Below are 22508 nucleotides of genomic sequence, written 5' to 3' on the forward strand. Positions count from 1 at the left end.
ATCATCAATTGTGTATCATCAGCATATGATATTATAGCAAAATCACAGGACCTGGCTATGGCAGAAAGGGGGGGGTTACACAGATGTTGAATACATTAGGGCTTAAACAAGAGCCCTGTGGCAGCCCCTTGTCAACTGACATAGTATGAGTGGTGAAGGTGCCTAATGAAATAGTCTGTGTTCTGTTATTAGGAAAGTCTTGAAACCATCTTCAGGCGCACCCAGAAATGCCAAGCTTGTACAGCCTTTGGCTGAACGTTGAATGAGACACCATGTCAAAGGCAGCGGATAGGTCTAATAATACTAGCATGGTACAGTTGCTTTATCTATAGAAAGTCTAATGAAGTCTGTGACCGCAACCAAGGTGGTCTCCATACTATGAGCGGTCCTGAACCCCAATTGCGATGGGTTGAGGATCTTATTCACCTCTAAATAGGCTGGTAGTTGTTTATTAGACCCTCCAAAGACTTGCTAACAAGCAGGAGCTTGATAATTGTTAGCTAAGTTAATTGGATCAACGTTTGCCTTTTTGTGTAGAGGAACAACCTGTACTGACTTCCAAGCACAAGGAATGTTGCCTGGGTCAATAGATAGATTGAGCAAATCCATAACTGAAGGGGCCAGCTGGTGTGAAAGCAAAGCTTTAACCCATGGGGGACATGGGTCCAAGAGGGAACCAGATTTGGTTTTATCTAGGGCTTGTTGAAACTGATGAAAAGAAAAAGAAGAAAACATTTCTAGCAAGCAAATGCCATTTTGTTAAGGGACTTTGGGGGTCATTCTGACCCTGGCGGTCATGGACCGCCAGGGCCAACGACCGCGGAAGCACCGCCAACAGGTTGGCGGTGCTTCTGGGGCCATTCTGACCGCGGCGGTAAAGCTGCGGTCAGAAAAGGGAAACCGGCGGTTCCCCGCCGGTTTCCCGCTGCCCCGGGGAATCCGCCATGGGGATTCCGACCCCCTTCCCGCCATCCTGGTCCTGGCGGTAAAAACTGCCAGGAACAGGATGGCAGGAACGGGTGTCGTGGGGCCCCTGGGGGCCCCTGCAGTGCCCATGCCGCTGGCATGGGCACTGCAGGGGCCCCCTAACAGGGCCCCATTCAGATTTTCAGTGTCTGCTTGGCAGACACTGAAAATCGCGACGGGTGCAACTGCACCCGTCGCACACCAGCAACTCTGCCGGCTCCATTCGGAGCCGGCTTCCTCGTTGCTGGGGCTTTCCCGCTGGGCGGGCGGGCGGCCTTTTGGCGGTCGCCCGCCAGCCCAGCGGGAAAGTCAGAATGACCGCCGCGGTCTTTTGACCGCGGTACGGTCTTCTGGTGGTTCCCCCTTTATAATTTAATGGCTCACTAGGCAAAGATGTGGGCGAGGTGAATTTTGAGTAAATTTGACTTATTTTGTTCTAGAAAAAAGTCAGTTAGGGCATAATATAGATCCTATGAGACAGAGATCGTTTGAGAGCAGGCAGAAGGATTCACAAAATCATATAAAGGTGGTCTCTGCTTGAAGAGTTCCGCACAAGGTGAAGGCTGTGTGTTGTCAGAGTCTGTGCAGTCAAATCTCATTGATTGCACCTGAGAGACTGCACCTTCCGCAAATAGCCTAATACAAAGCGAAGGGTGGGCATAATAGGAGCTTTGCCATCTTAGTATGAGTATGCGTAGTAGGGTGTTTGTCCCTAAGGGAGCCTGGATGTCAGAAATGAGTGGGCTCTCTGTACAGGGCTTAGGCTGTGAATAGTAGTTGCATAAGAGTGAGTGGGCTCTGCTTAGGGACTTCTGTACCGGGATTAGGGTGTGTGTAGTAAGCACTTGGCCGCCTGTGATTTTCTTTTTAAAAATCCTACAGGACTCCAGAAAGAACCAGCACAGTCTCAGGGAGTTCTTGCCAGAGTCCTATTGAACTGCCTATTCTTTTTAGTACCTTTGGGGAGGTCCCTCTAAGCCTCCCTATAACTGCAGGGGGTTCAGAGTACCGTTACCCTGTCATGTAGAATGCTATTTTTTAATTAGATTCAGAATACAGAGACCAAGTGTTTGTGCCCTCTAATGGCGGCCACAACATTTTTTCTTTATGCTATGGCGGCCGATCACATCACTTGGGGAGCCATTACGAGTTCGCTGGTGTCATGATTGCCATGTTGGCAGTTGCAGTGGCAGTTGTTCCGCCAACAGGCTGGCAGAGAAGACCACCAAATGATGACCATGGCGTTCTTCCCAATAGAATACAGCCAATCCACCTCCGGCACTGCCAGTGCGGTCAGGCCACCACGGACAATGGTAGTCACCTTCAGGCAGACAGAGACCATATTCTCACCAGTCAGATTACGAGGCTGCACACCGCCAATGTTTGTGCTGTGGTCGCACCACCACGGAAACCCTGGCAGAAACCAACTCTATAAAAGGAAGGAGACTCTCACCTTCAGGAACACGTACCCATCTTGAGCCGCCATGGAACCAGAGCTGCACGTCTTCCTCCTGCTCCTGCTCATCCACCGACTCCGGAACCAGTGATGAGGATGACAGCAACTGTGACCTCACACACTTACCTGTCACCGTAGCATAATGCCAATGTATCTACGAACACACAACATACACATCCTGAATGGGTGACGATGGTGGCACACACATGTACCCTCACACTGACACTCACACCCACACACATGGTACACACACTACAGCCAACACAAACACACACACTTCCAAAACACACATAAAAACACCCAGATAAACAGCACTGGCACAGTCAAACACTACCACACACAACACACCCAAATGACACAACACCACAACAGCATTACCCCAAAAGCACTGTCATTCATCCACCATACATACCTTCACTTGACAAATCATACATACACCACAACCTAACAACACCAGAGAACCAACACACACAATCACACATCCATACAACAAGGCATACATCATAACCCGTCAACACACATCACAATGGATCTGACATACAAATCACCACACACACTCACACACACAGTACAACCACACAACGGCACACAATACTCCAAATAACAAATGTCAACACAATCACTACACACAATATCAACATAAATACATCTCCCAAACTCACACATGCCGGTAACACAATACTCACCCATCACAGCGGGACTAAAGCAATGCACACACCCACACATGCTGGCCAGACACAACAGGTAGCACAAACACCACACAAAACACAGTCATACATAAACAAAAGCAGAAAAAACCAAAACAACCATAAGGAATGAAAAGCAGGACAAAAATGTAACCTTGGAAGCAAAGACTGGTTGCCCCAGATGTACGGCAATAAATAACGAAAAATATATGCAGAATTATGTACATTAGAAAAGGCCATAGGCCAGTCCAAATACATATGTGCTGCAGGCACACATGGCACATTCTAGCACCCCTACTTGACTCCTGACTGCCATACAACCCCTACAGGTAGGGGCATCAAGGAGCAGGCACCTCAGGGAATGGGGGGGTGGAGGGAGGGGTTTAAGTTTCGGCTTGGGAAGTGGATCTTTGCACTTTGGTTTGGGAGGGGGAGGCTTAGGTCGAGGCTCAGGGTAGGGCCGGGAACTCTCGTGAGGGGTTGACTTCTTGGTGGGGAGAGGGGCATGGCTGCTAGCAGGGGGGCCAGGCGAGGACGTTGAGGTTGAAGGGATGGACTTGGGGAGGGACACAGATCTTTTGGGGGTCACACAGGGTGGGAGAGGAGTAAGGAAAATGGACAACTCTGAGGGAACATTTCTTAGACACACGGGGACGGTCATGGCAAAAGGGTTTGGGAGTGGAATGAGAAAGAGTGGTTGTAACAGGGGTTTTGGTAGAAGTCTTGGGTGCATGTGTGTGGATGGGTGACTGTCTGTTGGGGTGGTGACTGCAGGTATGGTGGGTGTGCTGCATGTAAGCGGGTCCGTGGTGACTGTGGGTAGGATAGGAGTTGTGGCTGTATCAGTGAATGTTGGTGTAGTGTCTGCAGGTGTGTCCGGTGCAGTGTCTGTGAAGGTGGGGGTTGGTGGGGGAGTCAGTGCAGGTAGTGAGTGTTGGTGTGTCTGCAGGTGGGCGTTGTTGTGTGCATGCTTGCAGTGGGTATTGTGGTGCTTGTGTCTGTCAGCAATACCCTTGGATGTTGAGGAGGATGCATGCTTGTCTGTCTGTGTGCTTTGGTTGGGATAGGGAGGAGGGGTATGGGATTGGGAAGAGGAGGTGAAGGGGGGGGGGCGTAAGACAAAGGGTGACTGGCTGCCATCAGGGTAGAGGCCAGAGCCTGAAAGGATCTCTGTAGGCCATCCAATGCACCGTGAATGCCCTCCAGGAACACATTGCTCTGCTTGACTTGAATTGCCAGTCCCTGGATGGCATTCACGATGTTCGACTGACCCACAGAGTTCAACCTCAGAAGGTCAATAGCTTCCTCACTGAGGGCAGCAGGGTTGACAAGAGCAGGGGAAGAGGTGCCTGCAGCGAAGGAGACACCCACCCTCCTGGGTGAGCGGGCATGGACAACTAGGTGGGGAGCTAAAAGGAGGGCAGTAGTAGTAAGGGGAGTGGCAGACAAAGATCGGGCTGTGGTGGCCCCATAAGGGTCTGCTACCGCCAGGCAGTGTCCACCAGAGGAGGATTCTAAAGATGGTTATGTGGATCCTGTCTCCCCCGTGGCAAGCCCCTCACCCTCCAGGCCACTGGGTCCCTCTCTGTCGGTGGTATCAGCACTCTGGGTCCCATGGCCAGCTGCATCCTCACTCACCTGTACCCAGTCTCCTTCACCTGCCAATGCTTATGCACACAAATAGAGAGGGAGGGAGGGAGGGAAAAACAGAGAGGGAGAGAGAGAGAGAGGGTCATCACATTCTTCACATACATGCATTACAACATGGACAACTGTAGGTATACATCTCCTGGCTAGGCTATGCCAGTTAGTCACAACATGTTACTCCTATCCACCCCTTATTGTCTTCCTCTCACCCACATCATAATCCAATTAAGGTAGCACAACTGGAGCATTCCAATAAATCACCTGTAAAGTATGTCAGCATGCGCATCATGCCCTGGTTGAAGCAGAAAATCTGTCCTAATCTGGATCATAACTGTCCATCATGCTATAACATTTAGGAAAAACAATTGACTGAGCACAACATAACATGAATGTTATGAATCTACACCTGATCAGTCCATGTCCACAAGTAATGTCCCATGATAGTTAAGCTAACTCAATTCACATACCACACAGCACCTGCCATTCTAATCACATGCCTGGCTGAACCCTCTGTGCACATATTCCCGAATATATTCAATCACTGATGTAGCCACAACATGAGGCACTTCCATACAGGTGACACCGTATTTGTATTATACATGTCTGGAGAACAGCCATGTCACTACATGTACCAAATCCCAGAGGAACAGTTGCAGACACTGAGCACAGATACACCACATCACATCATAGGTGCATGTGAAGCTATAGCATTTGAGACATCCACTGACAACTACTGAGTGCAGTGTAAGAACACCTAAACATTAGCCAGCTACGAAATACATCATAGGGCACTTAACATTCCACCTGACATGCTGTTAGAGTTCCACCACATGACTACATGAGTACAGCAACACCACTCACACCTTTCCTGACATGTGATAACCTGTACCTAAGTCCAGACAACACACATATTCCACTGGGGAAATATGTACATATGATGCAACCATGGAAAAACACAGTGGTCATTGCACTGACAACATGTCCCACACCAGCACCTGTCTTAGAAATAATAGTACAGCTAAACCATTAAATCTTGAAAATAGAAGTCATTCAATAACAATTCCTGTCCAAACTGACCATATCAGCTAGGCTAAGGGAAGCAATGATTGACCCACTCTATTATTTGTGCCCCCAAGTCACCATTGAGACATGAAATAGGCAGATAATGACATATGCATTGCTGTTATTGGATGGAAATTGGCACACATAGCATGGACATTGCATATTGTCAAAGGGAAGCTTTGCCTAGCAACTTACCACCTTGAGAACAAAGCCATTGGGATAAATAGGATTTGCACATATGTCAATGCCATGGAAAAGCATGAAAAGGACTAATAGACAAAATCAAACTCCCAGATTAGTATAGCCTTCCCTTACTACCTTCACATACCCCATAGTATGGCGATAATGGGACAATGGGGATACACCTACAAACCCATATGTACCGTCCTATACTGGCCATATCTGTGGAGCGACTGAGATGCCTGCCTCACATGGAGTCAATACCTGTACCAGGACAAATTATACATAGCCCCTGTGCAAAATATGTCAGACACCCATTTGCAAATACAGGTTATCAAGACAGATGGGAGTGCACGGACACCTTAGAGATACTAAAGCACATAGGCTTAAGGATGGACCAGGACATACTCTATGGGTAGGATGAAATAGCAGCTTTGAACCATAAAAATGGCTGGGTAGAGTCACACATGTGACATTGTCATCTGAGCATCTCCACATGCAGTCACAGATATGTCTTGACACGGTGAACTAAACGTCCACATTGCAAACCATGTATGCCTGATCTACATCTAACATAAATGGTGCAATAGTAGGGACAAATTAAAAAATAAATGTATTCACAATAAACTTATAAATTGATCATTGGTAATGTAATTTAATTACAACAAAATTAATCTCATGATTTTTCTGGACATAAAGACCCATAATAAGACACATACAACATACATCTGATGTATAGAAAGACTTACATAATACTTATTTATAAACACATATGTACAAACATGTACAGACAAAGGCCCTCATTCTGACCCTGGCGGATTGAATCCGCCAGGGCCGAGGGCAGCGAATGCACCGCCAACAGGCTGGCGGTGCATTCATGGGCATTCTGACCGTGGCGGTAACGCCGCGGTCAGAAACGGGAAACCAGCGGTCTCCCGCCGGTTTCCCGCTGCCCATGGGAATCCTCCATGGCGGCGCAGCAAGCTGCGCCGCCATGGGGATTCCGACCCCCTTCCCGCCAGCCTGGTTCTGGCGGTTTACACCGCCAGAACCTGGCTGGCGGGAACGGGTGTCGTGGGGCCCCTGGGGGCCCCTGCAGTGCCCATGCCAATGGCATGGGCACTGCAGGGGCCCCCTAACAGGGCCCCACATTGCTTTTCAGTGTCTGCTTAGCAGACACTGAAAAGCGCGACGGGTGCCACAGCACCCGTCGCACACCTTCCACTCCGCCGGCTCCATTCGGAGCCGGCATCCTCGTGGAAGGCGCTTTCCCGCTGGGCCGGCGGGCGATCTTTTGCAGATCGCCCGCCGGCCCAGCGGGAAAGTTGAAATGCCCCCGCGGTCTTCTGACCGCGGGGCGGTGTTTGGGCGGTTTCCGCCCGGCGGGCGGCGTCCGCCGCCCGTCCGGGTCGGAATGAGGCCCACAGTATTCATCAGTCTCCAAAACCGATTAGAGAAACGTGGTCGTCAAAATATATTAAGACTTTCATCCACATAACAGAGATGGTTGCAAAGGTTGTCACATCTTATATATAACCACTTTCCTTGGGCTTTGATTCAAAGGAAGATGTAAACTTAAATTGTAGTGTATATGCTAACTATTTTTTGCAAACTCCATAACAAAAAGGTTGACGTGTTTCGGCCCCTTTACCTATGGGCCTCTTCAGGACTCATGCCGCCAACATACCGTGCCCGTGGCGGCATTCCGCTATGGGTATTATGACCCACACTGAGAAATCCACCACTATACAGACACCCACACAAGTCCGCCAGACCAAAGGTCAGTGATAAACTGGCGATAGCAAAACCCACACCATTATGCCAACAGGAATACACCCACAGTATCACAACCCACGAATCACCGCAGTGGTCTTTCAACCGCAGTAAACCATTGGCGGTACACACCGCCGTGCTCAAAATACACACACACTTACAAAACTACACCACATTGGACAATTCAAAATACACACACCTGACACATATACACACACCACACCCACACACTCACACCACTATAAAACACACACCCACATTACCCACAAACCTCTCTATGAAAAAAAAAGATTGCCAACAGAGAGAGACACAAGCCAGGAGCACCCACTCAATCTGAGCCACAGAACACCATCACCCATACATCATCCACGCACCTCACACCACACACCCTAACACATGAACTCACACATCACCCCACACATCCTCACACATATCACTCACACCACATCCATGGCACCATAAAGACACCCCAGGTTTTCAGAGGAGGAGCTAAGGGTCATGGTGAAGGAAATCATCCAGGTAGAGCCACAGCTATTCGGATCACAGGTGGAGCAGACGTCCATTGCAAGGAAGTTGGAGCTATGGCGGAGGATCGTGGACAGGGTCAATGCCGTGGGACAGCACCCCAGAGCTAGGGATGACATCAGGAAGAGGTGGAACGACCTATGGAGGAAGGTGCGTTCCGTGGTTGCAAGACACCAGGTAGCCGTACAGAGGACAGGCGGTGGACCCCCACCTCCTCCCCCACAACTAACAACATGGGAGGAGCAAGTCTTGGCAATAATGCATCCTGAGGGCCTCGCAGGAGTAGCAGGAGGACTGGACTCTGGTAAGTCAAATCTTTACTACTATATAACCCCATCCTGCATGCCATCACAAACTCATACCCCTACCCTCACCCCATCACTCCACCACCTCACATATACCCCACTATCACAACCCACCCATCCCAATACCAAGCTCTGCATGCTACACCAATGCTTGGACCCCCATCACAGACCTGCATGGACACCCATCACCATAGCATGCCCATTAAAGAGAATCCCCTAGACCACAAAATCACCACGCACACAATGCAAAGCTGACAGGGAAATCATAATCATACAGGAAAACACACCCATGCACAAGATGGCACACGCAGATACAATAACACTGCATTTGCATCCCCACAGGACCCCTACTCAATGTCACCGGAGAGGAGGTGCCACCTACATCCAGTCTCCAGTCGGTTACCCTGCCACAGTTCTAACCAACCACAGAGCCCCTCCCCCAAGGAAACATCAGCACAGCACCCACCCAGCGGGCCCATGCCAATGTCCCAAGGACACGTCAATCAGCAGTGTGTCCACCACTACAGGGACCCCAGGCAACCCCACAAACCCAGGACGATCAGGGACCTGGGGTCAGTGGCAGTGGGCACACGGTTCAGGGGACAGAGGCACAGGGGACAACAGGGAAACTGGGAGGACTGCTGTGCGATAGGGGGAGGACAGGCCCAGGGAACCCACTCTCCAGGAAGCACTCACCAATATCCTGGAAGCATACCACCATTTCCAGGAGACGACGGGCCAGAGACTGGCCAAGTTGCAGGAGACCCAGAGGCTGCAGGAGGGACAGTACCTGGGGACCAGGGAGGACCTCAAACACATCTACACCATCCTGGTCATCATTGCAGGGGTGCTGGCTGACATGGCCAACATCATGAGGGAGGCAGTGGCACACCAACGGGCCCCTGACACTAGCCACACCGATGAATAGCCCTCCACCTCTGCCGGCGTTAGTGGACAGGAGGCCCCGCCACAGGACCAACAGGCCACCAGCACCCCACCCCCTGCAGAAGGAGAACCACCCCACAAATGGACCCTGCGATACAGGCAAAAGCCAGAGAACATTGCCAAGACCCCCGTCAGGAAATAAGACTCTCCTGATTGTCACCCTTCTGTCCCACTCTGTCACCCTGTCCACCTTGAACTGCCATAACTCCCCTTCCTATGCCCCATTGGACAATGCACCTGTGATACCAAGAGACTGGACTCTAACTGGACATTCCTCCACCATCACCCCAGCCCATTGCACATCCCCCTCCACTTATGAGCAGTTAAATAAACACCCTTGGAAAAAATAAAAATCTGGAGTCTGTCAAATGATTCAAATATGTATTAGTTCAACATTATCAAAGCATAGCAAGTCAAATGTACATATAAATATACTTTGGAATGACCTTTGGTGGCCAGCAATACACATAGCAGGAGCCATAGTGGGGCACAGAGATCTACAAATAGAGATGCCAAAGGGTACAGTCAGTGGCCATAGACATAGGGAAACAGGCTGCCGTGTAAAATGTCCAACAGAAATCTGAAAAGTTAAGTGAACTTAAGGCCTCTTACCAGATGTCACTGGAAGTACTGCTGAATGATGTTGCTTCTGTTGTCAACTTCTTCTTTCTCTGCCTCCTCTTCCTCACTGTCCACAGGCTCAACTGCTGCCACAAGACCATCTCCAGGCACATCCTCCTGCAGAAAAGGCATCTGCCGTCTCAAAGCCAGGTTGTGCAACATGCAACATGCAACATGCAACGATGATCTGGCACACCTTCTTGGGTGAGTAGTACATGGAGGCACCTGTCAGATGGAGGCACCTGAACCTGGCCTTCTGGAGGCCGAAGGTCCCTTCAATAATCCTCCTTGTACGCCCATGTGCCTCATTGTAATGTTCCTCTGCCCTTGTGCTGGCATTCCTTACTGGGGTCAGTAGCCATGAGAAGTTGGGGTAACCAGAGTGACCTGCAAATATCGAGGGACAACTGTTAGACACACACTAACCCTTAGGGACAACCCCATACCCAGACACCTACTTATACTGTGTGGGGACCTTGGGCTCACCTATTAGCCACACCCGGTGCCTCTGGAGTTGGACCATCACATATGGGATGCTGCTATTCCTCAAGATAAAGGCGTCATGCACAGAGCCAGGAGATTTGGCATTCACATGGGAGAAGTACTGGTCCGCCAAACACACCATCTGCACATTCATAGAGTGATAGCTTTTTCTATTCCTGAAAACTTGTTCATTTCTCTGGGGGGGTGGGGACAAATGCCACATGTGTACCATCAATGGCACCAATGATGTTGGGGATATGTCCCAGTGCATAGAAGTCAGCCTTCACTGTGGCCAAATCCTCCACCTGGGGAACACGATGAAGCTGCGCATGTGTTTCAGCAGGGCTGACAACACTCTGGTCAACACGTAGGAGAAAATTGGCTGAGACATCCCTGATGCCATGGCCACTGTTGTTTGGAAGGAATCACTTGCCAGGAAATGAAGCACTGACAGGACCTGCACTAGAGGGGGGATACCTGTGGGCTGGCGGATAGCTGACATCAGGTCTGGATCCAATTGGGCACACAGTTCTAGGATTGTGGCACGATCAAGTCTGCAGGTTATGATAATGTGTCTGTCCTTCATTGTCGCATGGCCCACCAGGGGTCTGTACACCGGAGGATGTCGCCATCTCATATTCAGCCTCAGCGGTTGAAGCCTATGGAAGAAACCGGTGAGCAGAGGGTCATATTCACACATCTATTGCATTAATGATGATTTGTTTACTTTACAGAACCAAGATGTGAATCCGACAATCAGTTGCAGTGCCAATGTCTGCTGTGACGCAGTTAGGTGCCATGCCCTGTGCCCCCCTGAAATGGCAGCTGCCTGACCTGTGAGGAGGGACAAGTGGAAATGAGGTAATTCCGCTGGCGTTGTGCGCCATCACGGTAGGCAGTCGAAGTCCGCCGCGCAACTTCGCATTGGTTATCATTAGACCCTATGGGTTCCAGGAGCCAGTGGCGATGTACGCTGCTGGTGACGGTACGCACCGCCGCGGACGTCATCGCCATTTTCTATCTGTTCACTCACTTGCTACCTGACCTTCAACAGGAGAGGACCTACACTGCAAGTGTTGCTGTGACCTGTGTCTGGAAGAGACAATGGCTCATGTGTCTGGAGAAAGGGCCCCTGCCTTCACTGCGGAGGAGTTGGAGAAACTGGTGGATGGGGTTCTACCCCAGTACATGTTACTCTACGGTCCTCCTGACAAACAGGTGAGTACACTGTGAGCATGATGCGTGGGCCATGAATTTTCGGATTGCTGTGTGTGTAAGCATGAATGGGGGGCAGAGGCGTCCTGACCAGAGCGATGCATATATGGTGGTCAATGTATGTGCGTCAGGGGATGGGAGGGATATGGTGGGCCATGAGTTGGATGGTCCGGACGGTTGACTAATTGCCTTTTCTGCTGTCTTTTCCATGCAGGTCAGCGCCCACCAGAAAAAGGGCATTTGGTGTGCCATCGCCAAGGAGGTGCGGACCCTGGGGGTCTTTGACAGGCGGAGCACCCACTTCTGCAAAAGGTGGGAGGACCTGCACCGCTGGGCAAAGAAGACGGCGGAGGCCCAGCTGGGGCTGGCCTCCAATGAGGAAAGGGTGCCCGTTGCACCATGACCCTCCTGATGTTCTGTATCCTGGCGGTGGCCTATCAAGAGTTGGATGGGCGCTTGAAGGCATCACAGCAGCCACAAGGGGGTGAGTACTTTTAGATTCTGAATGCTGACTTTGAACGCGTTTAGCGGTACCTGGGTGGGGGATGTGGGCTATGGCTGCCCCTAGGCCAGGGCGAAGATGGCAGGGTAGGTCCCTTGCTGGGCAGGCCCTGAGGCACTCCTACCCCAATAGTGTTAGTGAGCATCTACTACTGGGCAGGGTCCTGTGGGTTTCAGGTGTGCAGCTAATGGCAGCAGGCATTGTACCCCATGAGCTGGTGACTATCTTAGTAACTGGTAGTGCATGGCCTAGTGCATAGGGCTGCTCCCTGTGTGTTGTGTACACCAACGGTAGTGGTGTTGCTGGCATTGACCAAGTGTATCCTCTGTCTCTCCCCCCCTTTTTGTTTTGTCACCCTGTCCATGTGTGCATTAGCATCATCTGGCGGAGGGGCAGAGGCACCGGCGACGGAGGGAGCTGCAACCCACATGGGCCTGGAGTCCGAATCCACAGAGGGTGAGGGCTCCAGTGGGACGGAGGGCGAGGGGAGCACCACGACGGGGACAGGAGGGGAGACCACAGACAGCGACTCCTCCTCCGATGGAAGCTCCCGGCAGTGGAGGACACCTCTGTGCCCACCCCAACAACCGGTAGAGGCGCCACCCCCCCTTACCAGCACCACCCTCCCAGCAGCCCCTCAGCGTGTGTCCCATGCCCATTCTCCTACGGCCCAGGCACCTCAGGCCCTGCCCCAGGCAGCCCTGCTGCCCTCAGTGACGAGGCTATTGACCTCCTGAGATCCCTCACTGTTGGCCAGTCAACCATTCTGAATGCCATCCATGGTGTTGAGAGGTATTTGCAACAAACAAATGCATACCTGGGGGCATCCGCTCTGGCATGGCGGCCCAACAAAGCGCATTTCAGGCTCTGACCTCAACACTGATGGCAGCCCTTGTACCTGTCTCTAGCCTCCCCCCTCCAAATTCCTCTACCCACTCCCAATCCCCTCAACCCCAGCCTATCCCAAGCACACCTTCAGACCAGCATTCACCCAAATCAACACACAAAAGCACCACACTTCATCTCACAGGCACTCACACAAGCACCATCCCCATGCAGACACACCAACATCCACTGCCTCCATTGTGTCCCCCTCCTCCTCCTCGTCCACCTCCCTCCCAGTAGCGTCTCCACTCACACCTGCATGCACTACATCCTCATCCACTACCTCCATCACCAGCACACCCATTACTACACACCCCTCACGAGCAGTCACCACCCCCACATCCATGCACATGTCAACTGTGTCCTCTCCCATTGTGTCTGTGACCCCTCCTCCCAAAGTGCACAAACGCAAGCACCTACCCACCCAACTGCCATCCACCTCACAACAGCATCCAGCCCATGCACCTACACCCAAACTCAGCAGACATACACCTCCTACAACCACTCCCTCTTCCTCCACTCCCAAACCCTCTCCCTCTTCCCACCCCAGTGTTTCTAAAAAGCTTTTCCTGACAAACATTGACCTCTTCCCTCCCCCTCCCCGTCCTTCCCCTCGGGCCAGGGTGTCCAGAACCCAGGCCAGCACCTCAGCCACCAAGTCGGCGTCCGCTGTGGTACCTGCAACTCAAAGAGGCTCAAAGGGGGCACCCGTCAGCCCAGACAGTGTGCCACCAACCCCTGCAAAGGACAAAACCATTCCTCCACCTGCCAAGGTGAAGAAGGGGACAGCATGCTACAAAGGCAAGGAGCACGAACCACCCAGCAAGGCCTCCTCCAAAACTCCAGCTGCCAGAGCCAAGGTCACAACACCATCTGCCAAGATGAGGAAGGGGCAGAAAACACCAGGCAAGGCATTTCAGCCTTCAGAGGCTGCAGGTGAAGTCCTAGTGGCCATCAGCACAACCGCCAACCCCGCCACCTGCACCGTGGCCAGCACTGCCAGCAGCCCTGCCGGAAGCACCACTACAAGCACCACCACCTGCACTGCCGCCAGCACCACTACTGTAGCAGCAGCAGCCCCAGTGGGCCGCCGTCTGAGGCCGCAGGAGAAGGACTGGAGCCTCCCTCCAACACTGGCAACACTGGCACCTGCACCACGGCCAGCACCGCCAGCAGCCCCGCCGCAAGCACCGCCACCTGCACCGCTGACAGTAGGACCCTTAGCAGCAGCAGCAGCAGCAGCAGCAGCAGCAGCAGTGGGCAGCCGTCCGAGGCTGCAGGAGATGGGCTGGAGCCTCCCACCACCACTGGCAGCACCCCCACCAGCACCAGCACTGCCACCAGTTTGCAGCCTTAGCTGCTGCAGGATGAAGCCTAGCCCTGCCTCCATGAGACTTTCATGCAACCTGGTCCCTTGCAAATCTAGTGCCTCAGACACCCAGGTGAGGGAATGTGAACTGGCACACCCCAAGTGTTGCATCACTGGACACAAGGCCCCCTCCAGAACCAGTGGAGATATGCATACACTCAGCCCCTCCTTAGCAGGATGAAGCACACTGGGCACAAGGCCCCCTCCAGAAACAGTGGAGATATGCATCCACTTAGCCCCTCCTGGGCAGGATGAAGCACATTCGCAACAAGGCCCCCTCCAGAACCAGTGGAAGAAGCCATCCACTCAGCCCCTCCTTGGCAGGATGAAGCACACTGGGCACAAGGCCCCCTCCAGAACCAATGGAAATATGCATCCACTCAGCCCCTCCTTGGCAGGATGAAGCACACTGGGCACAAGGCCCTCTCCAGAACCTGTTGAGATATGCATCCACTCAGCCCCTCCTTGGCAGGATGAAGCACACTGGGCACAAGGCCCCCTCCAGAACCAGTGGAGATATGCATCCACTCAGCCCCTCCTTGGCAGGATGAAGCACACTGGGCACAAGGCCCCCTCCAGAACCAGTGGAGAAGCCATCCACTAGAGAAACTGTGGCCTTGCACTCACCAGGACCAAACACCCACTTGAGAGACTGTGGCTTTGTAGTCCCCAGGACCAAGCAGAGGACAAACCACCCACTTGAGAGACTGTGGCTTTGCACTCCCCAGGACCAAGCAGTGGGCAAACCACCCACTTGAGAGACTGTGGCTTTGTATTCCCCAGGACCAAGCAGTGGTCAAACCACCCACTTGAGATTCTGTGGATTTGCACTCCCCAGGAGCATGCAGTGGGCAAACCACCCACTTGAGAGACTGTGGCTTTGCACTCCCCAGGACCAAGCAGTCGGCAACCCACCCACTTGAGAGACTGTGGCCTTGCACTCCCCAGGACATTGCTGTGGGCATGGAGCCCCCGCGAGGGGCAGTGGCGTTATTCCATCTTCTGGCTGAGGTGCTCCCCCTGAGGTGCCTGTGTGTTTTTGACCTGATGCCCCTGCAGTGTTCTCTCCGTATTGAGGTAGGAGTCAAGTGTGGGCATGATTTTTTGCCCAGTGGCCCACGGACATTTAGAATGGACAATGTACGGCCTTCTGTACATATTGTATATTTTTGTAAATACTGTTTTTCTATTCATTACGTTTATCTGCCTATTTCTAACATATCACTGATTTAACTCAATTCCTTTTGTCCTTGCGTTCTTGAAGGGGGTTACGTGGTGTAAGTGTAATGCTGATGCATGTGTTTGTGTGTATGGTGTTGTGGGTGAGGGTGGGGTTAGGGGTGTTGCGTGGTGCGTGTGTGCGTCACTCTCTTTTTCCTCCCCCCCTCCCCTGTGTACTAGGTGCAGTACTCATTGTGGTCGTCGCTGCCGCCTTTCATATTCCTGGTAGATGAGGAGGTAGACAAGCATGGGCAGGACCTGTAGCTCGGGCTCCATGGCGTCCTGGTTCTTCGTTGAGTGTCGAGAGGTGAGTGAGCTCCCTTCTGTGTTCTGTTTCCGCCGTGCTTTTGATGGCGTTGGTACCGCCCTGGAAAAGCTGGTGGATGGGCGGTTATAATAGGGTGGGCGGTACACTGACTTTCGCCTGTCTGTTGGCGGTGACCGCCGCGGTGTTTGTTGCTAACGCCGTGGCTGTCGGAGTGTTAAAGTGGCTGTCTGTGTTGGAGGTTTCCGCCGTGGTCGTGATCCAATTTTTTTTACCGCCGGCCTGTTGGCGGTATTACTGCCGCTTTAACACTGACCGCCCGGGTTGTAATAAGGGCCATATTGTCTGAATCGTCATACCATCATGGAACTATGTACTCAGTTGGAGCCAGATCTGATGTCAGCCATTCGCAATCCCTATTGCATACCTCCCATAGTTCAAGTATCGTCTGTGCTACACTTCCTTGCCACAGGGTCTTTTCAGAATACTGTCGCAATAACACCAGGGATGTTTCAGCCCATGTTCAGTCTGGTGTTGAAGAATGTGCTGTGTACCTTGTTGATGCACCTGGACAGCTACATCAGATTACCCCAAAGAGTGGATTTGGCATTTGTGAAGGCAGACTTTTATGAGATGGACACATTCCTCATGTGGTAGGGACCATCAATAGCACTCATTTACCCCTGGTCCCTGCCAGTGCCATCAAACAGGTGTATAGAAGCAGGAAGGAATACCACTCAATCAATGTACAAGGGGTGTGTCTGGCAGACCAGTACATTTCACAAGTCACAGCTAGGTTTCCTGGATCAGTATGTGATTCCTACGTAACGTGGAACAGCATGTCCCACATCTGATGGCATGACTACAAACTGAAAGGACCTGGCTGCTTGGTAAGTATGCATTGTATTGTGTGTTTCAGTGTTTTGTCACCTGTCATCACATCATAGGCAGTCGCTGTAGCCAATTATGTTTTGTTCTACCATTGTGTTCACACGTGACTCTGGCTATCCAAACCTTCCTTGGCTATTGACACCAGTGAGGTACCCAGCCACGCCAGGGGGACTCAGTTTCAATGAGGCCCATGGGAGGACAGTTTTAATGAGGCCCATGGGAGGACAAGGCATGTAATCGAGCAAACTTTCGGGGCTCCTGAAGGCAAGATTTAGGTGCCTGGACTTATCTGGAGGTGCCCTCCTCTACTCGCCTCACAAGGTATGCCCAGAAATCATTGCCTGCTGCATGCTCCATAATCTAGCCCTGAGACGTCACATACCTTTGATAGCAGATGATGGGGAGGCAGCAGGGCCTTTGGCTGGGAATGCTGATATGGCAAGTGATGAAGAGCCAGAGTAAGAAGTAGCAGCTGACTCTAGAACAGGTCTCTTCAATCAGTACTTCCACTGACATCCACGTATGTGAAGTGGACCTTTACGAGTGTTGCATGTGCACATTATGATGTGGATGGCTGCCATAAAACCTCCGACTGGATTCATCAGTGGAAGTGTAATGAGCTCCAATGCCTATATGTGAGTTGGGGAAGCTGAGTGATAGATTATAAGGTGTACAGTAAAAGAGGGTCAGCTCAAACATGTATTGTTACATCTGATCCTGACATTTCTGACTTCTGGATTTTAGACTATTCAGTGTTTAGCTATTTGTGTGCATTCTCCTATCCTCTTTTCCTTCCACTCACTGAAATTGCAATTTCCTGTATGCCTCTGCAACCTATGGCTTTAGGTATTCATTGTCAGTAGTCAATATTAGTAGATGGCAGAGATGAGAATTGTTAATGACAGATAGCAGGTAAATTGGATATAGGTACAGTGGGATGTAAACTCATCTGTACTCCCTTCAAACATGTGGAAATGTGACAGCTTCGTCCTTTCCTATTACCAGTGGGATTGAAGGGATGTGAAATGGTATTGTTCATGTTAGTTGAAGTATGTGGCACTTGTGTGAAGAATCGATCATGGCCTCTGGCTACACATGGGTGGAGTAGTTTGTGATGGCCATGGGTCCTAGTTGTGTTTTTATTCTGACTTTTCAGTATAAGGTGCAGGTTACTGTATAGTGAAAAAGCAGTAAGAACGTAAACACCAGGTATAGGCCCTATGTTTGTCTATGGTTAATGTACTGGGTCCTCAGTGATGTCATATGTTTGTTCCATGGGACATGTGGTCATGTAGCTATGTTATGTGTATGTGAAGTGTCCGTACCTGGTGATATATAGGTCCATTCTGGGTGCCCCTGCTTTTTAGGTGTGCTACCATGGCCATGACTGCAGTTACCTGTATTTGTGCTTTGTGTGCCACCATGTCTTCCATCCTAATAGTACTCTCTGTGATGCTCTAATTGCAGAGTGAAATACTGTCTATACTATGGTGTTGGCCTGGATTGTAACCTACCTGAAACCTGTCCGGTGACATCTCTGTTGTAATATGTCTCATGCTGTGGAAGGCTCCATCTGATAACCATTACACTGGCTTTTAGATGCAGGGAGGCATGACCTCACCACAGTTGACAAGCATGGCAATTGTTGAGATATAAATAAAGACAATTATACTGTGGCTGTGCTTAACTGTGATTTATTGTGCATATCATGGTGAATAAGGTCAACATTTAAGTGGTAAAAGAAAAATGGTGTGATGAGTTAGGGCATGGTAGATGGATTCATTAGAGTAGCAGCTACACCAGTTGGTTACACAGGTCCAGTGTCCTTACACAATGGGAAAATACAGTCATGTCTCAGAACAGTCTACAGGGTGTCTCAGCGGCACACAAGGGTGACATATCAGACGAGGGTCACTTCCTGCAGTGGGTTTGGTCTCGGCATCTGCTCCAGCTGGATGTCTGGGTGGACATCCACATTTGCAGGGGGTTCTTCAGCTACAGAGGGAGGCGTGTCTGAGGCTTGTGGTTCCCCTGCCAAGGCCTCCATTCCACTAGCTGCTTCAGATGTAGATGGGACATTTGTTAGGTTGCTTGTGGAAGGGCCTGATGGTTTGTCGAGTAACCAATGAGGGTGGTATTGATGTCCCTCAGCACCCCTGCTATAGTAGCCATGGTGGCATTACGTGCCTGCCACTGCTGCATGACTTCCTGGTGGTATTCGCTCTGCAGCCTTTGATTCTCCCCCCAATACAGTGATTATTTGTCCCATCCTGTCCTGGAACTTTGGTATGCTTCTAGGACTTGGGAGATGGTTTCCTTTCAGTGGAGTCTCTTTGAGACTCTACCCCCTGGCCTATAGCATCCCTCCCATGCACACTACCCCCAGCTGCCTGTACCCCAGGCAGGGTGTGCCCACTCCCAGTAGTTGCAGGGCCTTCATTGTCAGGGATGTCAAGGTTCGACTCAGGGCCCTGTACTGTGGGACACCAAATAGATTGATCTGGCCTTGGGGCAAAGGTTCACAGGTTGGGGGGCGAATGGTTGCTTGTGATATGGTTGCACCAGGTATCGGGAGGATATTGATGTGGCCTGAGTAAGGGAGACTGGGTTGACTGACCAGGTGTCCCAGATGGTCAGGTTGTTCGTCGTTGTAGACATCCAGGCGTGTTTTCCTCACTGGGGCCTTCATCCTGAGGGGGACTGGCAGTGCCTTGTATCCTCTTCATGGTGACAATGGCTGGGTTACCTGTGGAGGGAGTGAGACGAACGAGTTACTTACCTTCGGTAACGACTTTTCTGGTGGATACATTAGCTACCTGTGGATTCCTCACCTAATGAATACTCCCATGGCGCCAGCATTCGACGGAAATCTTCTTACTAGTCTCTGCACGTCGACGAGGACGTCACTATTGCCCACGCGACGCCGTCTGACGTCATACAGGCAATAAGAGGTCCTCGCCGACGTGCCGATGACAGTACCAACATTTTTTACGTGCATGAGAATAATAATAACCCAATGTAATGAAAGAGCAAAGCAACATCTCTTAATATTGTAAATCACACAACATTGCAATCAAATAGCTGTAGATTTAATATAACCTTCTTTTTTTTTTTTTTTTTTTTTAAACAAATAAATATATTTATACATACGAATCATGTATATACACAATATATATAGATTTATATATAAATATACACATATATACAAATATCATATATGCAAAATGTATTGCAACTTTGAAGACCAAAAGGAGCACACTCAAGGATTGCTTGGAGAGACCAAAAAGGCAACGGGGAGGCGGGTGGGACCGTGAGGAATCCACAGGTAGCTAATGTATCCACCAGAAAAGTCGTTACCGAAGGTAAGTAACTCGTTCTTCTGATGGATACAACTACCTGTGGATTCCTCACCTAATGAATAGAGTCCCAAAGCAGTACCACGCCCGGCGGTGGGTGCCTAAATGGTCAAACCAAGAAATCCTGCAGCACTGACCGTGCAAAATGACCGTCCCTTCTGACCTCAGAGTCCAAACAGTAATGTTTCACAAAAGTGTGAAGGGACGACCAAGTTGCGGCCTTGCAGATGTCGACCACAGGAACACCCCTGGCCAAGGCCGAAGAGGCCGACTTAGCTCTGGTGGAATGAGCTCTAATGCCCTCAGGCGGATCCTTCTTTGCCAAAGAGTAACAGATTTTAATGCAAAGAACAACCCACCTGGAGAGTGTTCTCTTGTGGACTGCCTTTCCTCTCCTCTTGCCCACGTATCCGACAAACAGCTGATCCTCCAGCCTGATATCCTTCATTCTGTCGATATAGAAGCTCAACGCCCTTTTTGGGTCCAGGCGATGTAGTCTTTCTTCCTCCTTTGAAGGATGAGGCGGAGGATAAAACGTGGACAAAGTGACTGTCTGAGCCAAATGGAAGGGTGAAACAACCTTCGGAAGGAAAGCAGCCTTGGTCCTCAACACCATCTTATCCCCATAAAACGTTATATAAGGGGGTTTAACCGATAAGGCCTGCAACTCACTCACTCTCCTTGCAGATGTTATAGCTACCAGGAATACTGTTTTAATAACCAAATACCTTAAAGGGCAAGAATGCATAGGCTCAAAAGGGGACCCCATAAGGAAAGTCAGGACCAAGGACAAATCCCATTGAGGCATAACGAATGGTTTCGGAGGATACTGATTCAGAAGACCTTTCAAGAATCTGAGAACAATAGGGGATTTAAATAACGACGGTTGGTCTGGAAGACAAATGAAGGCTGACAAGGCCGACAAATAACCCTTAATGGTAGCCACTGCACAACCTTTCTGCGCTAGAGACAGTGCAAAAGACAAAACATGTGACAGATGAGCATGTAAGGGATCAATCTGTCTCTCTCCACACCACATAACAAATTTAGACCACCTATTAGCGTAGATAGATTTAGTGGAGTCTCGCCTGGCCGCTAAGATAACATCCACTACATCAGGCGGGAGAGAGAAGGAACTCAGGTTGCCCCGTTCAATCTCCAAGCATGTAGGTGCAGACTCTGGAGGTTGGGGTGTAAAACCTGCCCCTGCGACTGCGAGAGGAGGTCTGCCCTGAGAGGGAGACGGAGCGGAGGGCACAGTGAGAGTTGGAGAAGGTCGGAGTACCATACCCTCCTTGGCCAATCCGGAGCTATTAAGATGACTTGGGCCCGGTCTTGGCGAATTTTCCTCAACACTCGAGGAATCAAGGGTATGGGGGGAAACGCGTAAAGCAACTGGTCGCACCAGGTTATCTGAAACGCGTCCCCCAACGCTCCCTGCATCGGATACTGGAGGCTGCAGAATAACGGGCAATGCGCGTTCTCCCGAGTGGCAAACAGATCTATCCGAGGAAACCCCCACATCTGGAAGATTAAACAGACTTGATCTGGATGGAGACGCCACTCGTGGTCTGCCGAGAATTGGCGACTGAGACTGTCCGCACGTACATTCAAGACCCCGGCCAGATGATTTGCCACCAAGCAAATCTGATGGTCCTTTGCCCAGGACCATAGCCGAAGAGCTTCTCTGCAGAGAAGGTACGACCCTACTCCTCCCTGTTTGTTTATGTACCACATCGTGGTAGTAGTGTCCGTCAGGACCTGTACCGACTGACCACGAAGGGATGGGAGGAAGGCCTTGAGAGCCAGACGTACAGCCCGTAACTCCAACAGATTGATATGAAACACCTGTTCCTCTGGAGACCAAAGCCCTTTGATCTCCAGATCCCCCAGATGAGCTCCCCATCCTAGGGTGGAAGCATCCGTTATTACCGTGGCCACTGGTGGCGACTGCGCGAACGGCTTTCCCTGTGAAAGATTGTTGCCCGCAATCCACCACTTCAATTCCACAGCAACATCTCTGGAGATCTTGACAGTACCTTCTAAATCTCCCTTGTGTTGAGACCACTGCCTTCGGAGGCACCACTGAAGAGCCCTCATGTGCCAGCGAGCATGCGTGACCAACAGAATGCAGGAGGCGAACAGACCGAGCAGA

Source organism: Pleurodeles waltl, chromosome 3_1 (assembly GCF_031143425.1).
Source record: "Pleurodeles waltl isolate 20211129_DDA chromosome 3_1, aPleWal1.hap1.20221129, whole genome shotgun sequence".
NCBI lineage: Eukaryota > Metazoa > Chordata > Amphibia > Caudata > Salamandridae > Pleurodeles > Pleurodeles waltl.